Source organism: Cotesia glomerata, linkage group LG8, assembly GCF_020080835.1.
Source record: "Cotesia glomerata isolate CgM1 linkage group LG8, MPM_Cglom_v2.3, whole genome shotgun sequence".
NCBI lineage: Eukaryota > Metazoa > Arthropoda > Insecta > Hymenoptera > Braconidae > Cotesia > Cotesia glomerata.
The window spans coordinates 17,970,919-17,982,928 of record NC_058165.1 but is presented as its reverse complement, the minus strand read 5'-3'; the positions used below and the strand labels follow the sequence as shown (position 1 = coordinate 17,982,928).

The window sequence follows — 12,010 nt, the reverse complement described above, 5'->3', positions numbered from 1 at the left end:
GTCGTGCAGGGCTTGTAATGTACCCATATTACACAAATCTGTCAACTGCCCTAAATGCCTGAGTTGTTTTCACACGGCGTGTGTCAACACTGAAGCACTAACCAAAAATGGCGGATTCACCCGATGCTGTGGCCCGGGACGCGGTAAATCAACGAATACCGGTGGAACGCATCAGTTCACGCTTGAAGATATCCAGCAGGCATTTAGAGATGAATCAACTCCACTAGCAAGACGGCTAGATAATGTAGAAATCCAGACTGGATAATTTAGATACATATTTGAAAGATTTCTCCACCAAGAGGAATTAGTGAGAACTGTGAAATTGTCAAGCTTAAAGAGAAGGTTAACAGTATTGTATCATCGGCTTCTGGGGCCCAGTCAGTAGCAGGGGCGTCTCATGATGTATTCAAGGAATTTGAGGATAGACTACGCAGGCGGTCGAATCTCATGGTTATGAACTCCCGGAGGATGAATTCTTCGGAATCAGAAAATGGTAATCTCCATGCGAGAATTACAGACTGTTTCTGTAAATTATTGAACAAAACAATAGCTACTCTAAAAATAAAATTTAAATGCATGCGTGTTGGTAAATTATTATTGAATAGTACATCTCCACGTCCGGTAAAAATTATTTTCAATAATTCTGAATCAGCTGATATCATCCTGCAGGCATATATCAAATCCAAGACCCAGAAGAGACTACCAGTATCGCTCCAGCAGTTGATAATTGCTCGAGATCAAACACCGGCGCAGACGGGAGTACTTGGCCTTGAAAGAGGAGATGGAGCGGCGTACTTCAGCGGGGAGAAGAACTTGAAGATAGTGACCAGGGGAACGCGTCAACTTATAGTTCAGCATGCTCGAACTTCGGTTCTGAACAAGATGAACAAAGATCAATAACTCGCTTTATGAGAAAGTATCCTGCTAACGAACTATTCGGTGTACTATCAAAATGTGCGTGGTCTCAATACGAAGCTCAATCAGGTCTTCATTGAATCTTCTGTGGTTTTCTTCAGCATGGTTTTATGCCCAAACGCTCAACAGTAACTAATTTAATATATTTCACTCAGCTTGCTAATGAGACTCTTTGCTGCTAGAGAACAACTTGATGTATTTTGTGCAGATTTTGCTAAAAGCATTTGATAAAGTAGACAAAGGAATATTACTTGATAGACTGCGTGCGCTGGGACTAACTACTCACCTTATGTGCTTATTAACTTCAGCTACCTAGTCAGCAGGGAAAAATATTGCATACTATATGGGACATCGATCTAAGCCCTATATTTCTACCTCAGGGAGTACCCTTCAAGGATCAAACCTTGGTCCTCTCTTGTTTCTTGTCTTTATCAATGATCTAGCACAACATACTTCTTGTTTCTTTGATTTATTTGCGGATGATTCAAAGCTTTATATGAGAATACGCAATGTATATGATTGCGCATTTCTACAGCGTAACATTGAATACTTGGTTCAGTGGTGTGGAGACAATAAGCTGAAACTCAATGCTGATAAATGCATCATTTTAACAATCACTCGAAATCAAAATCCTATTACTTTTTAACTATAACATGTCTGGTAAAATTTTAAATAAAAGTACATCAGTCAAAATACTTGGAGTAACGTTTGACAGTAAACTTACTTTTTGCTATGCACATCAACAACATTATATCAGAAGCATGGAAAACCCTAGGGTTCATTACTCGAATTTCAAAAAATTTTAATAATCTTTATGCCATTAGAATATTGTATAATACCTTTGTTAGACCGAAACTCGAGTATGCTTCATTGGTATGGTCTCCCACTCAGTCAGGACAGTCCACTAAAATTGAGAGAGTTCAAAGAAGATTTTTAAAATTTTTAATTTGGAAAAAACTGGACATTATCCAGCTCGGGGAATCGCAAATCTAACGCTCTGTAATGAGTGCGAATATCTTACTCTTGAAGAAAGACGAGTATGTACAGAATTCTCCTTTGCAACTAAACTGTTCAATAACTTGGTAGACTGTCCTCAACTACTATCATTGTTTAAATTTAGGATACCAGTCTTAGGTATAAGAAGTCAAGTACCAATGTATATACTTATTGCTAAATCTAACTTATCTCAGGCAGCGCCGATCTATCGCATCTCTGGTGCAGTGAATCGTTTTTTGTCAATTTCAGAAGCTTCACTCGATCCGTTTGATTGTCCTCATGGATATATAACAGCATTACTTGGCAAATTAGTAATTAAGTGGAGTTGATGATGTGCAATTGTGTATTGGTAATAAGGAGTATTGTTATTTTATAAGGAGTATTGCTATTCTGTTTTATACTTTGTTTTTTTTTTTTTTTTTGTTTTGTTTTTTCTTTCTTTCTTTCTTTTTGATTATTATTGTGAATGAATTGCAATAGCTAACTTATCGCTAGAGCATTCACTTAGTATTTTAGTATTTCAAAGTTTATATGTGAAATCACTATGCTAGTTATAAGTCATCTTGTCATACATCAAAAACTATCTTTGTATACTAACTACTGTACTATTAACCCTGTTAATGGCCTAGGCTGTTGGGTTTGTTTATTAAATAAATAAATAAATAAATAAATAAATAATTTCAAGTAGATTAATTGTTATAAGTGAATATAATTAATTAATAACAGTCAAATAAAGTATGAATTACTGTTAAAATATACAATTTAGGAAAAAAAAGTACGGTAGAATTAAATAAAATTTTGCAACCTCAAAATACCGTTCTGCTTACAGTAAACACAGTCGGTAGTCTGGCGCTCCGTTTGCAGCAGATTTAAACGGAACTTGGCGCCAGATTCTACCGAATCTTTGGATTTTTTTCTTATCCGAAAAATTTAAATTTTCACATATAAGCGTGCAAACACTCTCTAAAAAACTCAAAAGAGGATTTTTGGAGCTTTTCTGTCCGCGCCAAATTTTTTTTATACGCTTTTTTGGCTCTGCAGAGCCAGAAAGGCGTAGATGTTGAGATGCGCCCTTCTGGCATTAGTAACGCGAGGTATTTTTGTGTTTAAAATACTATAATTTAGTGATATTTTTCACTCAAATCAAAACAACGTTCAAAAAGTTTTCATTTGTCGGCCGGTGTTATAAAGAAAATAAGTCAATATTATCTCCTAAAAATTTTAATATTCTTATTCTTCTAACAAAGACCTTGATTTAACCTACACCACTCAGGTTCTAAGCTATCAGCCCTAATTCCTCGCTTAACTAATCGCTCGCGATGAAGAAGCATCCGTTGTTCGGAAGCTTCTCCAAGAAGTTTCCGGCTCGGCCCACAATCTTTCCGCCAGAGCTGCCGATCTTGGCCACAGGCGTGGGTCTACAGAAGTGCTGTCAGTTTGTTCTGTCCACAGTGCAGCTTCGCCACCTGTAGGAATGTTCCTTAATTAATAAACAATAATGACGTCATAAGAAAAGAAGCTAATACCTAAAATCAAATGAGTCTTATTTTCTACTCCATGATGCCTGGCGATATTCAAAGGAGAATTATTGTATATCTTCTTCCAGCCTTTGTAAGGTGAGCACCAGTTGGATCCTTCACCAATCCAAGCTTCAACCCTGGAATGAAAAATAAGTTACAATTAAATTGAAAATAATCTATATTATTAAGAAAATATGAAAAATTTTGTCTCCGGGATAGTCATTTGATAAAATCGGTTTTTTAACGAAATTTAGTTTCATTGCAAAGGTCTTGAATTTGTGCCTTTTCAAGATTTCATATCATTCTCACTGAAAGTCAATTTATTATGATAATTATTTAGGATGCATTCGAAAATGCTCTATCTCTAGATATATAATTAAGAAATTACCTTGTATCTTGTGAACTACTGACATTTTAAAAGATATAAGCTCACCTCGACATTACACTCATCGAGACCTTTCATTTGAGTACCCACATCAATTTTTCATATATTTATATATATATTATATACATTATATATATGTATATGATAGCCGTTACCCGCCCGTTTCGCGTGGCGTACAATATACGCCAGGCGCAAAAAATATTAATTTTGTTATCTAACTACGTAAGTAGTTATATCATAAATGAATTTTATGAAATTTACACACTCAGATAATAAATTAGGGCATTATAAATTTATATGAGTTAAAAATAATGATTGACACAGCTTTCCACATCACCATGGAGGTACGTCATATCACTCCGTGTATTTGTATATCTATATTCACAAATATAGGTATACAAATACATAGAGTGATCATAAAATGGTATATGATCATCTATTAGGGCTTTTACCTTACATAAAAATTTTTAATTTTTTTTATATTTAATGCCTTCTTATTATCCTTTAGGAATTGAATTTTATAATTTTTTAATTAACGCCCACGCAAGGATTTGTGAGGGTGGCATTTCATAAAATTCATTCTTTACAGCTCAAAAACTCCGAAAAAATCAATCTGGCCAAGTTTCAATCCTTTAGCTGCTATAGATTAAAAGGTACAATTTCTTTTAATTTTACGCCCACGCACGGACATGTGGGGGTAGAATTTAATGAAATTTATTCTTAACAGCTCAAAAACGCTAAAAAAGCATTCTGGCCATGTTTCAAAGTATTAATAGCTATAGATTGAAATTTACGAATTTTTTCTTAATTTGACGCCCACGCACGGGCACGCCAGGGGGGTGGAATGTCACAGAATTCATTTTTAAAAAATTTCTAAATGTAATTTGAAACATTCTGACCAAGTTTTGAACTATTAAAAGCCATAATTGAAAAATATGAATTTTTTTTCGTGAACACCCCCGCAACCCCCCTTGTGGGTGGAATTTCGTGAAATCCGTTCTTAGCTGACCTCTACTTGGCAAAAGGAATATTCCTGCCAAATTTCAAGTTTCTAGGTCTTATAGTTCCAGAGATATCGTGATGAGTGACTATCTATATCTATAGAAAGTCTCCTATATATATATATAGATAGATGAAAAATATATCAAAAATGCATATGGGTACTCAAATGAAAGCTCTCGATGAGTGTAACATCAGGATGAGCTTATATCGTTAAAATACATATTATATATATGAATATATGAAAAATATATCAAAAATGCATGTGGGTATTCAAATGAAAGCTCTTGATGAGTCTACGTCGGGATGAGCTTATACATAATTAAGAAATTACCTTGTGAACTATTGACATTTTTAAAGATGTAAGCTCATCCTGACATTTCACTTATCTAGACGTTTCATTTGAGTATCCACATCAATTTTTCATATATTTATATATATATATATATGCATATATATATATATATATATATATATATATATATATATATATATATATATATATATATATATATATATATATACATATTATATATATGTATTAGGGTGGCCCAAAAAAACCGACTATTTTTTTTTTGAGTCTCGAGTGAAAAAATGTTAGTTTTTGATGTTTTAAGAGCCCTCTCCAAAAGACAGTTCAAAAAAAAATTTTTAAGAGGTCACTCCAAAATTTTTAAAATTTCAAAAATCGTCAAAAATCGAACTTTTTTTTTTTTATTTTTTCTTCTCGTTACGGTTTAATTTTATAAACTAAAAAAAAATAATTTTCTAAAAATTTCAGTTCAAAATTAAAATTTTAAAAGGTTGCTCATAATTTTTTTCAATTTATTAGTGCATTAGTTTAGATTTTCTCGAGCGACCTTTTACTATTCAAATTAAAATTCCATGCATTTTTTTTTTTTATTTAGTACCATAATCGATAAAAATACATCAAGAGATGAACTAAAAATCAAGCACAACATAGAAAATATAATTTTTTTAATTTAATAATTTTATTTAATCAACTGCCAGGCGTGGGTTCGAATCCCAAGCTGGTCTTAGAAACCAGCTTGGTTGAGATTTGACCTTGCCGCGTAGGTTAAGATTTTACAAACCAAAAACCCCAACGTACCACTCCCAACAGTTAAAGTCAGCGATATGACTAATTAAAGAAAAAAAAAAAAAATTATGAGCGACCTTTCAAAATTTAAATTTTGAATTGAAATTTTCAGAAACTTATTTTTTCTTGGTCTTTAAAATTATACCGTAACGAGAAAAAAAATTAAAAAAAAAAAATTCAATTTTTGATGATTTTTGAAAATTTAAAAAATTTGGAGTGACCTCTTAAAAATTTTTTTTTGAGCTGTCCTTTGGTGAGGGCTCTTATAACATCACAAACTAACATTTTTTCACTCGAGACTAAGAAAAAAAAAATAGTCGGTTTTTTTGGGCCACCCTTATATGTATATATGAAAAATATATCAAAAATGCATGTGGGTACTCAAATGAAAGCTCTCCATGAATGTAACATCGGGATGAGCTCATATCTTTAAAATATATATTATATATGAATATATGAAAAATATATCAAAAATGCATGTGGGTACTCAAATGAAAGCTCTCGATGAATGTAACATCGGGATGAGCTTATATCTTTAAAATATATATTATATATATATGAATATATGAAAAATATATCAAAAATGCATGTGGGTACTCAAATGAAAGCTCTCGATGAATGTAACATCGGGATGAGCTTATATCTTTAAAATATATATTATATATATGAATATATGAAAAATATATCAAAAATGCATGTGGGTACTCAAATGAAAGCTCTCGATGAATGTAACATCGGGATGAGCTTATATCTTTAAAATATATATTATATATATATGAATATATGAAAAATATATCAAAAATGCATGTGGGTACTCAAATGAAAGCTCTCGATGAATGTAACATCGGGATGAGCTTATATCTTTAAAATATATATTATATATATGAATATATGAAAAATATATCAAAATGCATGTGGGTACTCAAATGAAAGCTCTTGATGAGTGTAATATCCGGATGAGCTTATATCTTTAAAATATCTATTATATATATGAATATATGAAAAATATATCAAAAATGCATGTGGGTACTCAAATGAAAGCTCTTGATGAGTGTAACATCGGGATGAGCTTATATCTTAAAAAATGTCAATAATTAAGAAAGTACAGTGCAATTTAACCAAATTCATTATTTAAAGCAAAAATTTTATTTATGCATAGTTCACTACGGCAGTCACATAGTGACTGCAAGGTTGCTTAGTTACTAATTAATAAAAGAAATAAACTAACCCACAATCAAGGTACAGCGCGTCGTAGTTCGAAATAATAACCTGAAAATCATTCTCCAGCAACCTTCTAATTGTACTGTCATAAATATCCGTCCAAATTTGTATAATATACTTCTCAGGATCCAAGAACTTCAAATACTCTTCATCAGTCAGCGAACTGGTCCACAAAACAGCCTTTTCAATTTTCTCATCTCCAGAATTAAGTTTCTCAAAAGCTAGTTCTTGAAAATACATCCAAAGCTTCATGAAGCCATTGTCATCCAAGCTCCATCCCCTATTGGTCATCCATTTCCGAATAGACTCGAGGAAGCCCAACAACTAGTCTTGACCTCGTCTCCCTCCCATGTGGAAAATCTCAGGCGTGAAATCCTCCAGGAGGTCTTTGTAAAGCCCACCCAGGATTTCGTAAAACTTTATCATTAACTGGATTAAGCTGACCGCAAGGAGGCTCCTGGCAGAATTTATGCCAGGGGTTGAGCACGAAAGCAAGCTAGAGTGTCATCACCAGCCCACTGCCAGCCTTCGCCAACATGTCCAGGAGCGTCCAACTCTGGAACCACCCGCACTCCATGAAGAATTCCGAATTTTATGATCTCTTTAATGTCTTCTGAAGAATAAGTCTTCTGGAGAGTAAGATCCGTACCTGGACATGTTTGGCCAGGTTCTGCTGACGTAGGGGAAGCTTTGGGAGTCTGATAAGTGCCAGTGGAAGGTGTTCAGCTTGGACATACCCATCGCTTCAATTGTCCTGAGGATTGTTGCTTTGCTGATGAAGTTTCTGCTGGTGTCCAGCAGGATTCCTCGGTAAGGATACACTGGAGCGTCAAGGATGGAGACATTTGAAGCCACCTGGAACTGGTTGGTCAACTCGTTGAAGATGATCAACTGCGATAGTGTTTCAAGGCCATTTCGCACCCCGAAGTAGCTTTGTCCTCTGATGATCACCTTGAAAATTAAATAAAGTATACCTTAATAAAGTATGCGGAAAAAAGTAAACTGTAATAAATAACAGTTGATTTATAATAAATAATGATCAACTGCTAAAAATTACCATTTTAAACAGTAAAATCGTGATTTTACTATTCACTTTATAATATTTACTATTTAAACGTTACAATTTACTCTTTACATGAAAAAAATCGCTATGTAAATGTCTAAAATGTTAAAGTTTAATAATTAACAATTCAGACTTTGATATTTATCATTTCGTACCTAAAAAATGATCTTATGATAGGTAAAAAATGTAAAATAAAGTTAGTAAATCCACAGATTCGGTAGAATCTGGCGCCTAGTTCCGTTCAAATCCGCTGTAAACGCAGCGCCAGACTACCGACTGTGTTTACTGTAAGCAGAACGGTATTTTGAGGTTGCGAAATTTTATTTAATTCTACGGTACTTTTTTTTCATAAATTGTATATTATAACAGTAATTCATACTTTCTTTGACTGTTATTAATTAATTATATTCACTTATAACAATTAATCTACTTGAAATTATTAAATTTAATCAGCACAAACTATAGCAACGCAAAAATTTCGATCCTGACTTTTTGTTTTTGGCTTTGTACGGTTGTATCGCGTAGTGATAGTGAATTTTAATAAAAATTCAATTAAAAAAAACAAATACGTAAACTAGACCACTGATATGAAATACGGACCCAGTTAATCGAATTCTTAAACTAATAAAAAAGGTCCGGTCTTGAAATATCAATTTGTTCGGGAGTAATCGTTGATACATCCAAAATGGGGTGACATCCGGACGTCCACGTAATATTTTTTTCAAAACGATATTTTTTTCAAAATAGCAACATGAAATAATTTTAGAAAGTAAAAGATGGTTTAATTTAAGTGTTTTTCCGGTGTACATCTACTTATATCATTGTATAAGTGTAATATGATTGGGATAGAGGCATTTAAAGATCACAAAATTGCTGGACCTTGACTAGTCGAGTATAAAGCACAACCTCACGCGCTTCGCGCTATGAGGCGTGCAATTTATGACCCAAATTTTACTTTTTGTAATTGAGTATTTTAGTTTATTCGTTGTTAATTACTTAAAAATTAATAGAAACAATTATTGTTATTAGTGCGGCGATTATTATTTAATTATTGTATTTATTTAGTTAATAATTTTATATTATTGTTACCGAAGGTATGATTAAATTAAGAAAATAAGCGTGTGAGAAATTATTACGAAGCCGAGCGAATTAATTGTAAAAGAAATTAAAAGACTGGGAAAATTATTCTAAGTTCCGAACAAGATTTAGTATGGGAAAGTGATGAATGGATATAAAATGAAAGAAATGACGATTATTATTTTTGTAAGAAATAAATTAGGTAAGCGAAAATTTTATAAGTCCCGAGGACAATTTAGTATGGAAAAACCAACGAATGGATATATAATGAAGGAAATTGCGATTAAAATAATCAAGAATTGTGAATTTGACGAAACGAATGGATAGAGAATGAAGAAAATTGCGATTAAAATAATAAAGATTTGGGTTTCAAAAATAAAAACTTAGAATTTGGCGAGACGAATGGATAGAAAATGAAGGAAATTGCGATTAAAATAATAAATAATTATTTTTGAATGCTAGTTCGAGAACACCGGACAGGTGTCTAAAACGACTCTTCCTTTTCGTTACAAGAGAGTTAGGCAAAAAATGATAAACGCCAAAATTTGGCTCGATAAAGGAAGCAGTTCTTTCTCGGGAGAATTACTCGGGCGAATACTCTTCACCAAGTAATTCCAGAGGATGATACTCTACCTGGAGTCTGATCAAGGCCCAGGTAAGTATCATGAACCGACTGGATGAAAGTGCTTCTCCCCGTGCCGAAGCTTTCAGCTGAGGTACGGTAGGTGATCATAAGCCGTGTAGGTGGGGGCGAAGAGGACACTCTCCATCCGCTCTCGGGGTAGAGGTTTAGGCCCAGGGGTGACGGCTAGTCTCCTGGGGAAGCGGGGAACCAGCTTTTGAAGTTTAGTTCGCGATTTTGACGCTCACGGCGAGTGAGAGTATGTGTGAGAAGAGTGTTCTAATATGTTGTTTATATTGTTTAATTTGTTTATATTGTTTATATCGTTTATTAACATGATCAGGCCAATAAAGAGGTTTTTCTTTTTTTCTTTGATTTATTTAAAATAAAGTGTTTTGTTTATTATTTTGTTATTGATAATGTAATCCCCGTTTATGACCCTGGACTCCGGCGAGCAAATTTCGAGCCGGGGACAAATAAATTTTTTTATTTATTATAATTTTTGACAACGTGGACGTTACAAATTACAATTTTCAAACCTAATTATTTCATTAAATATCCCGGAAACTTGTTTTTTAATTTTTAACTTCCCGCTAAGAAAATCGAAGATTTTCAAAAATCGGGAAGTTATTGTTTTCACACCGTTTTGCAAAAATCGAGTTTTCATCAGATCTCGACGTTCGAACATCACATGAAGCTTCCCTGACTATCCCCGCGAGGTTGTCACTATGTCTGGATTTGTGTATGTATGTATGTATGTATGTGTGTGTGTGTGTGTGTTTTTTTTTTTTGTTTTAAGGTGGGGGGGGAATCCTTTTTACGGATTCTAGGCATAGTTGTTTGGCCTGGATATGTGGCGACTTGACGCAGTGTCATACTAAAACTCGACGCTAGCGCCTCTACCCACTAAACCCTAAACCCCTTTTCCTCTTTCCCCTAATCCCTCATGGAAACCGCCGTTAGGTATCACTTCGTGAGGGGAGGATCTAGCTACTGCTCTTTCTTCTGGTAGCTAAGGTGTTATTTTACCTTTCTTCTAGTTGTTGTCATTTGCTCTTCTTCTTTCGATGGAACGCAAGTCTATAAGGACTTTTGTTGCAAATGTGTTGATAATGGCGTTCCAGGAGGCTCCTTGATGACTAACTTGCATTGGCTTCTACTATTTGTCTCTTGGTTGGGATTTTTCTTCCTTTAGGGATCATCTCCAGCTTCATCTCGCTGTGGGTAAAATCGACGGCACTCAAAGAAAACGTGCTCCCGCGTCTTCATTGATTCCTGGGCATGACGGGCACTCCGGTGAATCTATCATGCTTTCAAAAGCGGTGAAGATACGTCCGAAAACATCCATGTCCTGACAACAACTGCGTGTCGGGCTTAGTAATTGACCTCGCCATGACTTCGGTTTAGCCAAACGTCGATTTTCGGTATGCCAGAACGGTGTGTCCATCTTCCTGTTGTCGCGGCGTCCCCACTGCGATTGCCATCGTGCGATGCTGTCTTTCCCCTGCCGTTCTTTTAGCTCTGAAGAGGTTTATTCCCTCGGCACTTCTTGTGCGGTTGTCCTCTTTCGTTGGTAAAGGTTACTGTCTTTTCCCCTCAGCTAGGACTGTGTGTGTGTATGTGTGTGTGTGTGTGTGTGTGTGTGTGTGTGTGTGTGTGTGTGTGTGTGTGTGTGTGTGTGTGTGTGTGTAGTGTGTGTGTGTGTGTGTGTGTGTGTGTGTGTGTGTGTGTGTGTGTGTGTATGACTATGGCTATGACTCGCTTATAACTTTTTTGAATGACTGAACCGATCAGGAACACGTACCATAAACGGAGTTCTAAAGAGTTCCCTCAAACTTAGATTTCCTGAAGGAATTTGAAGCTTGATTCGGACCGATAGATTTTAGGAAAAAAAATTTTTGAATAATCTCCAAAAAAAATAAGAAAAAAATCATTTTTGAAAGTGGGACTTTTTTTGGGAATATCTTTTAAACGGCTCTATCGATCAGCTTCAAAAGCTAATCACCGCCTTTAAGCTTCGAGAAAAACCACGCCTGTGATCGTCGCTGAATCCGGTCCAAGAATCGGTTTGGAGTCTTCGCTGTTCCTCGAGAATAGATATCGTGAACGAAAG

At 34.7% G+C, this 12,010-nt stretch overlaps 1 pseudogene; it reads right to left on the bottom strand.

Moving 5' to 3' along the window:
* Positions 1 to 2,934: 2,934 nt before the first annotated feature.
* Positions 2,935 to 12,010, bottom strand: part of LOC123270936 — a 22,994-nt pseudogene continuing 13,918 nt past the window's right edge.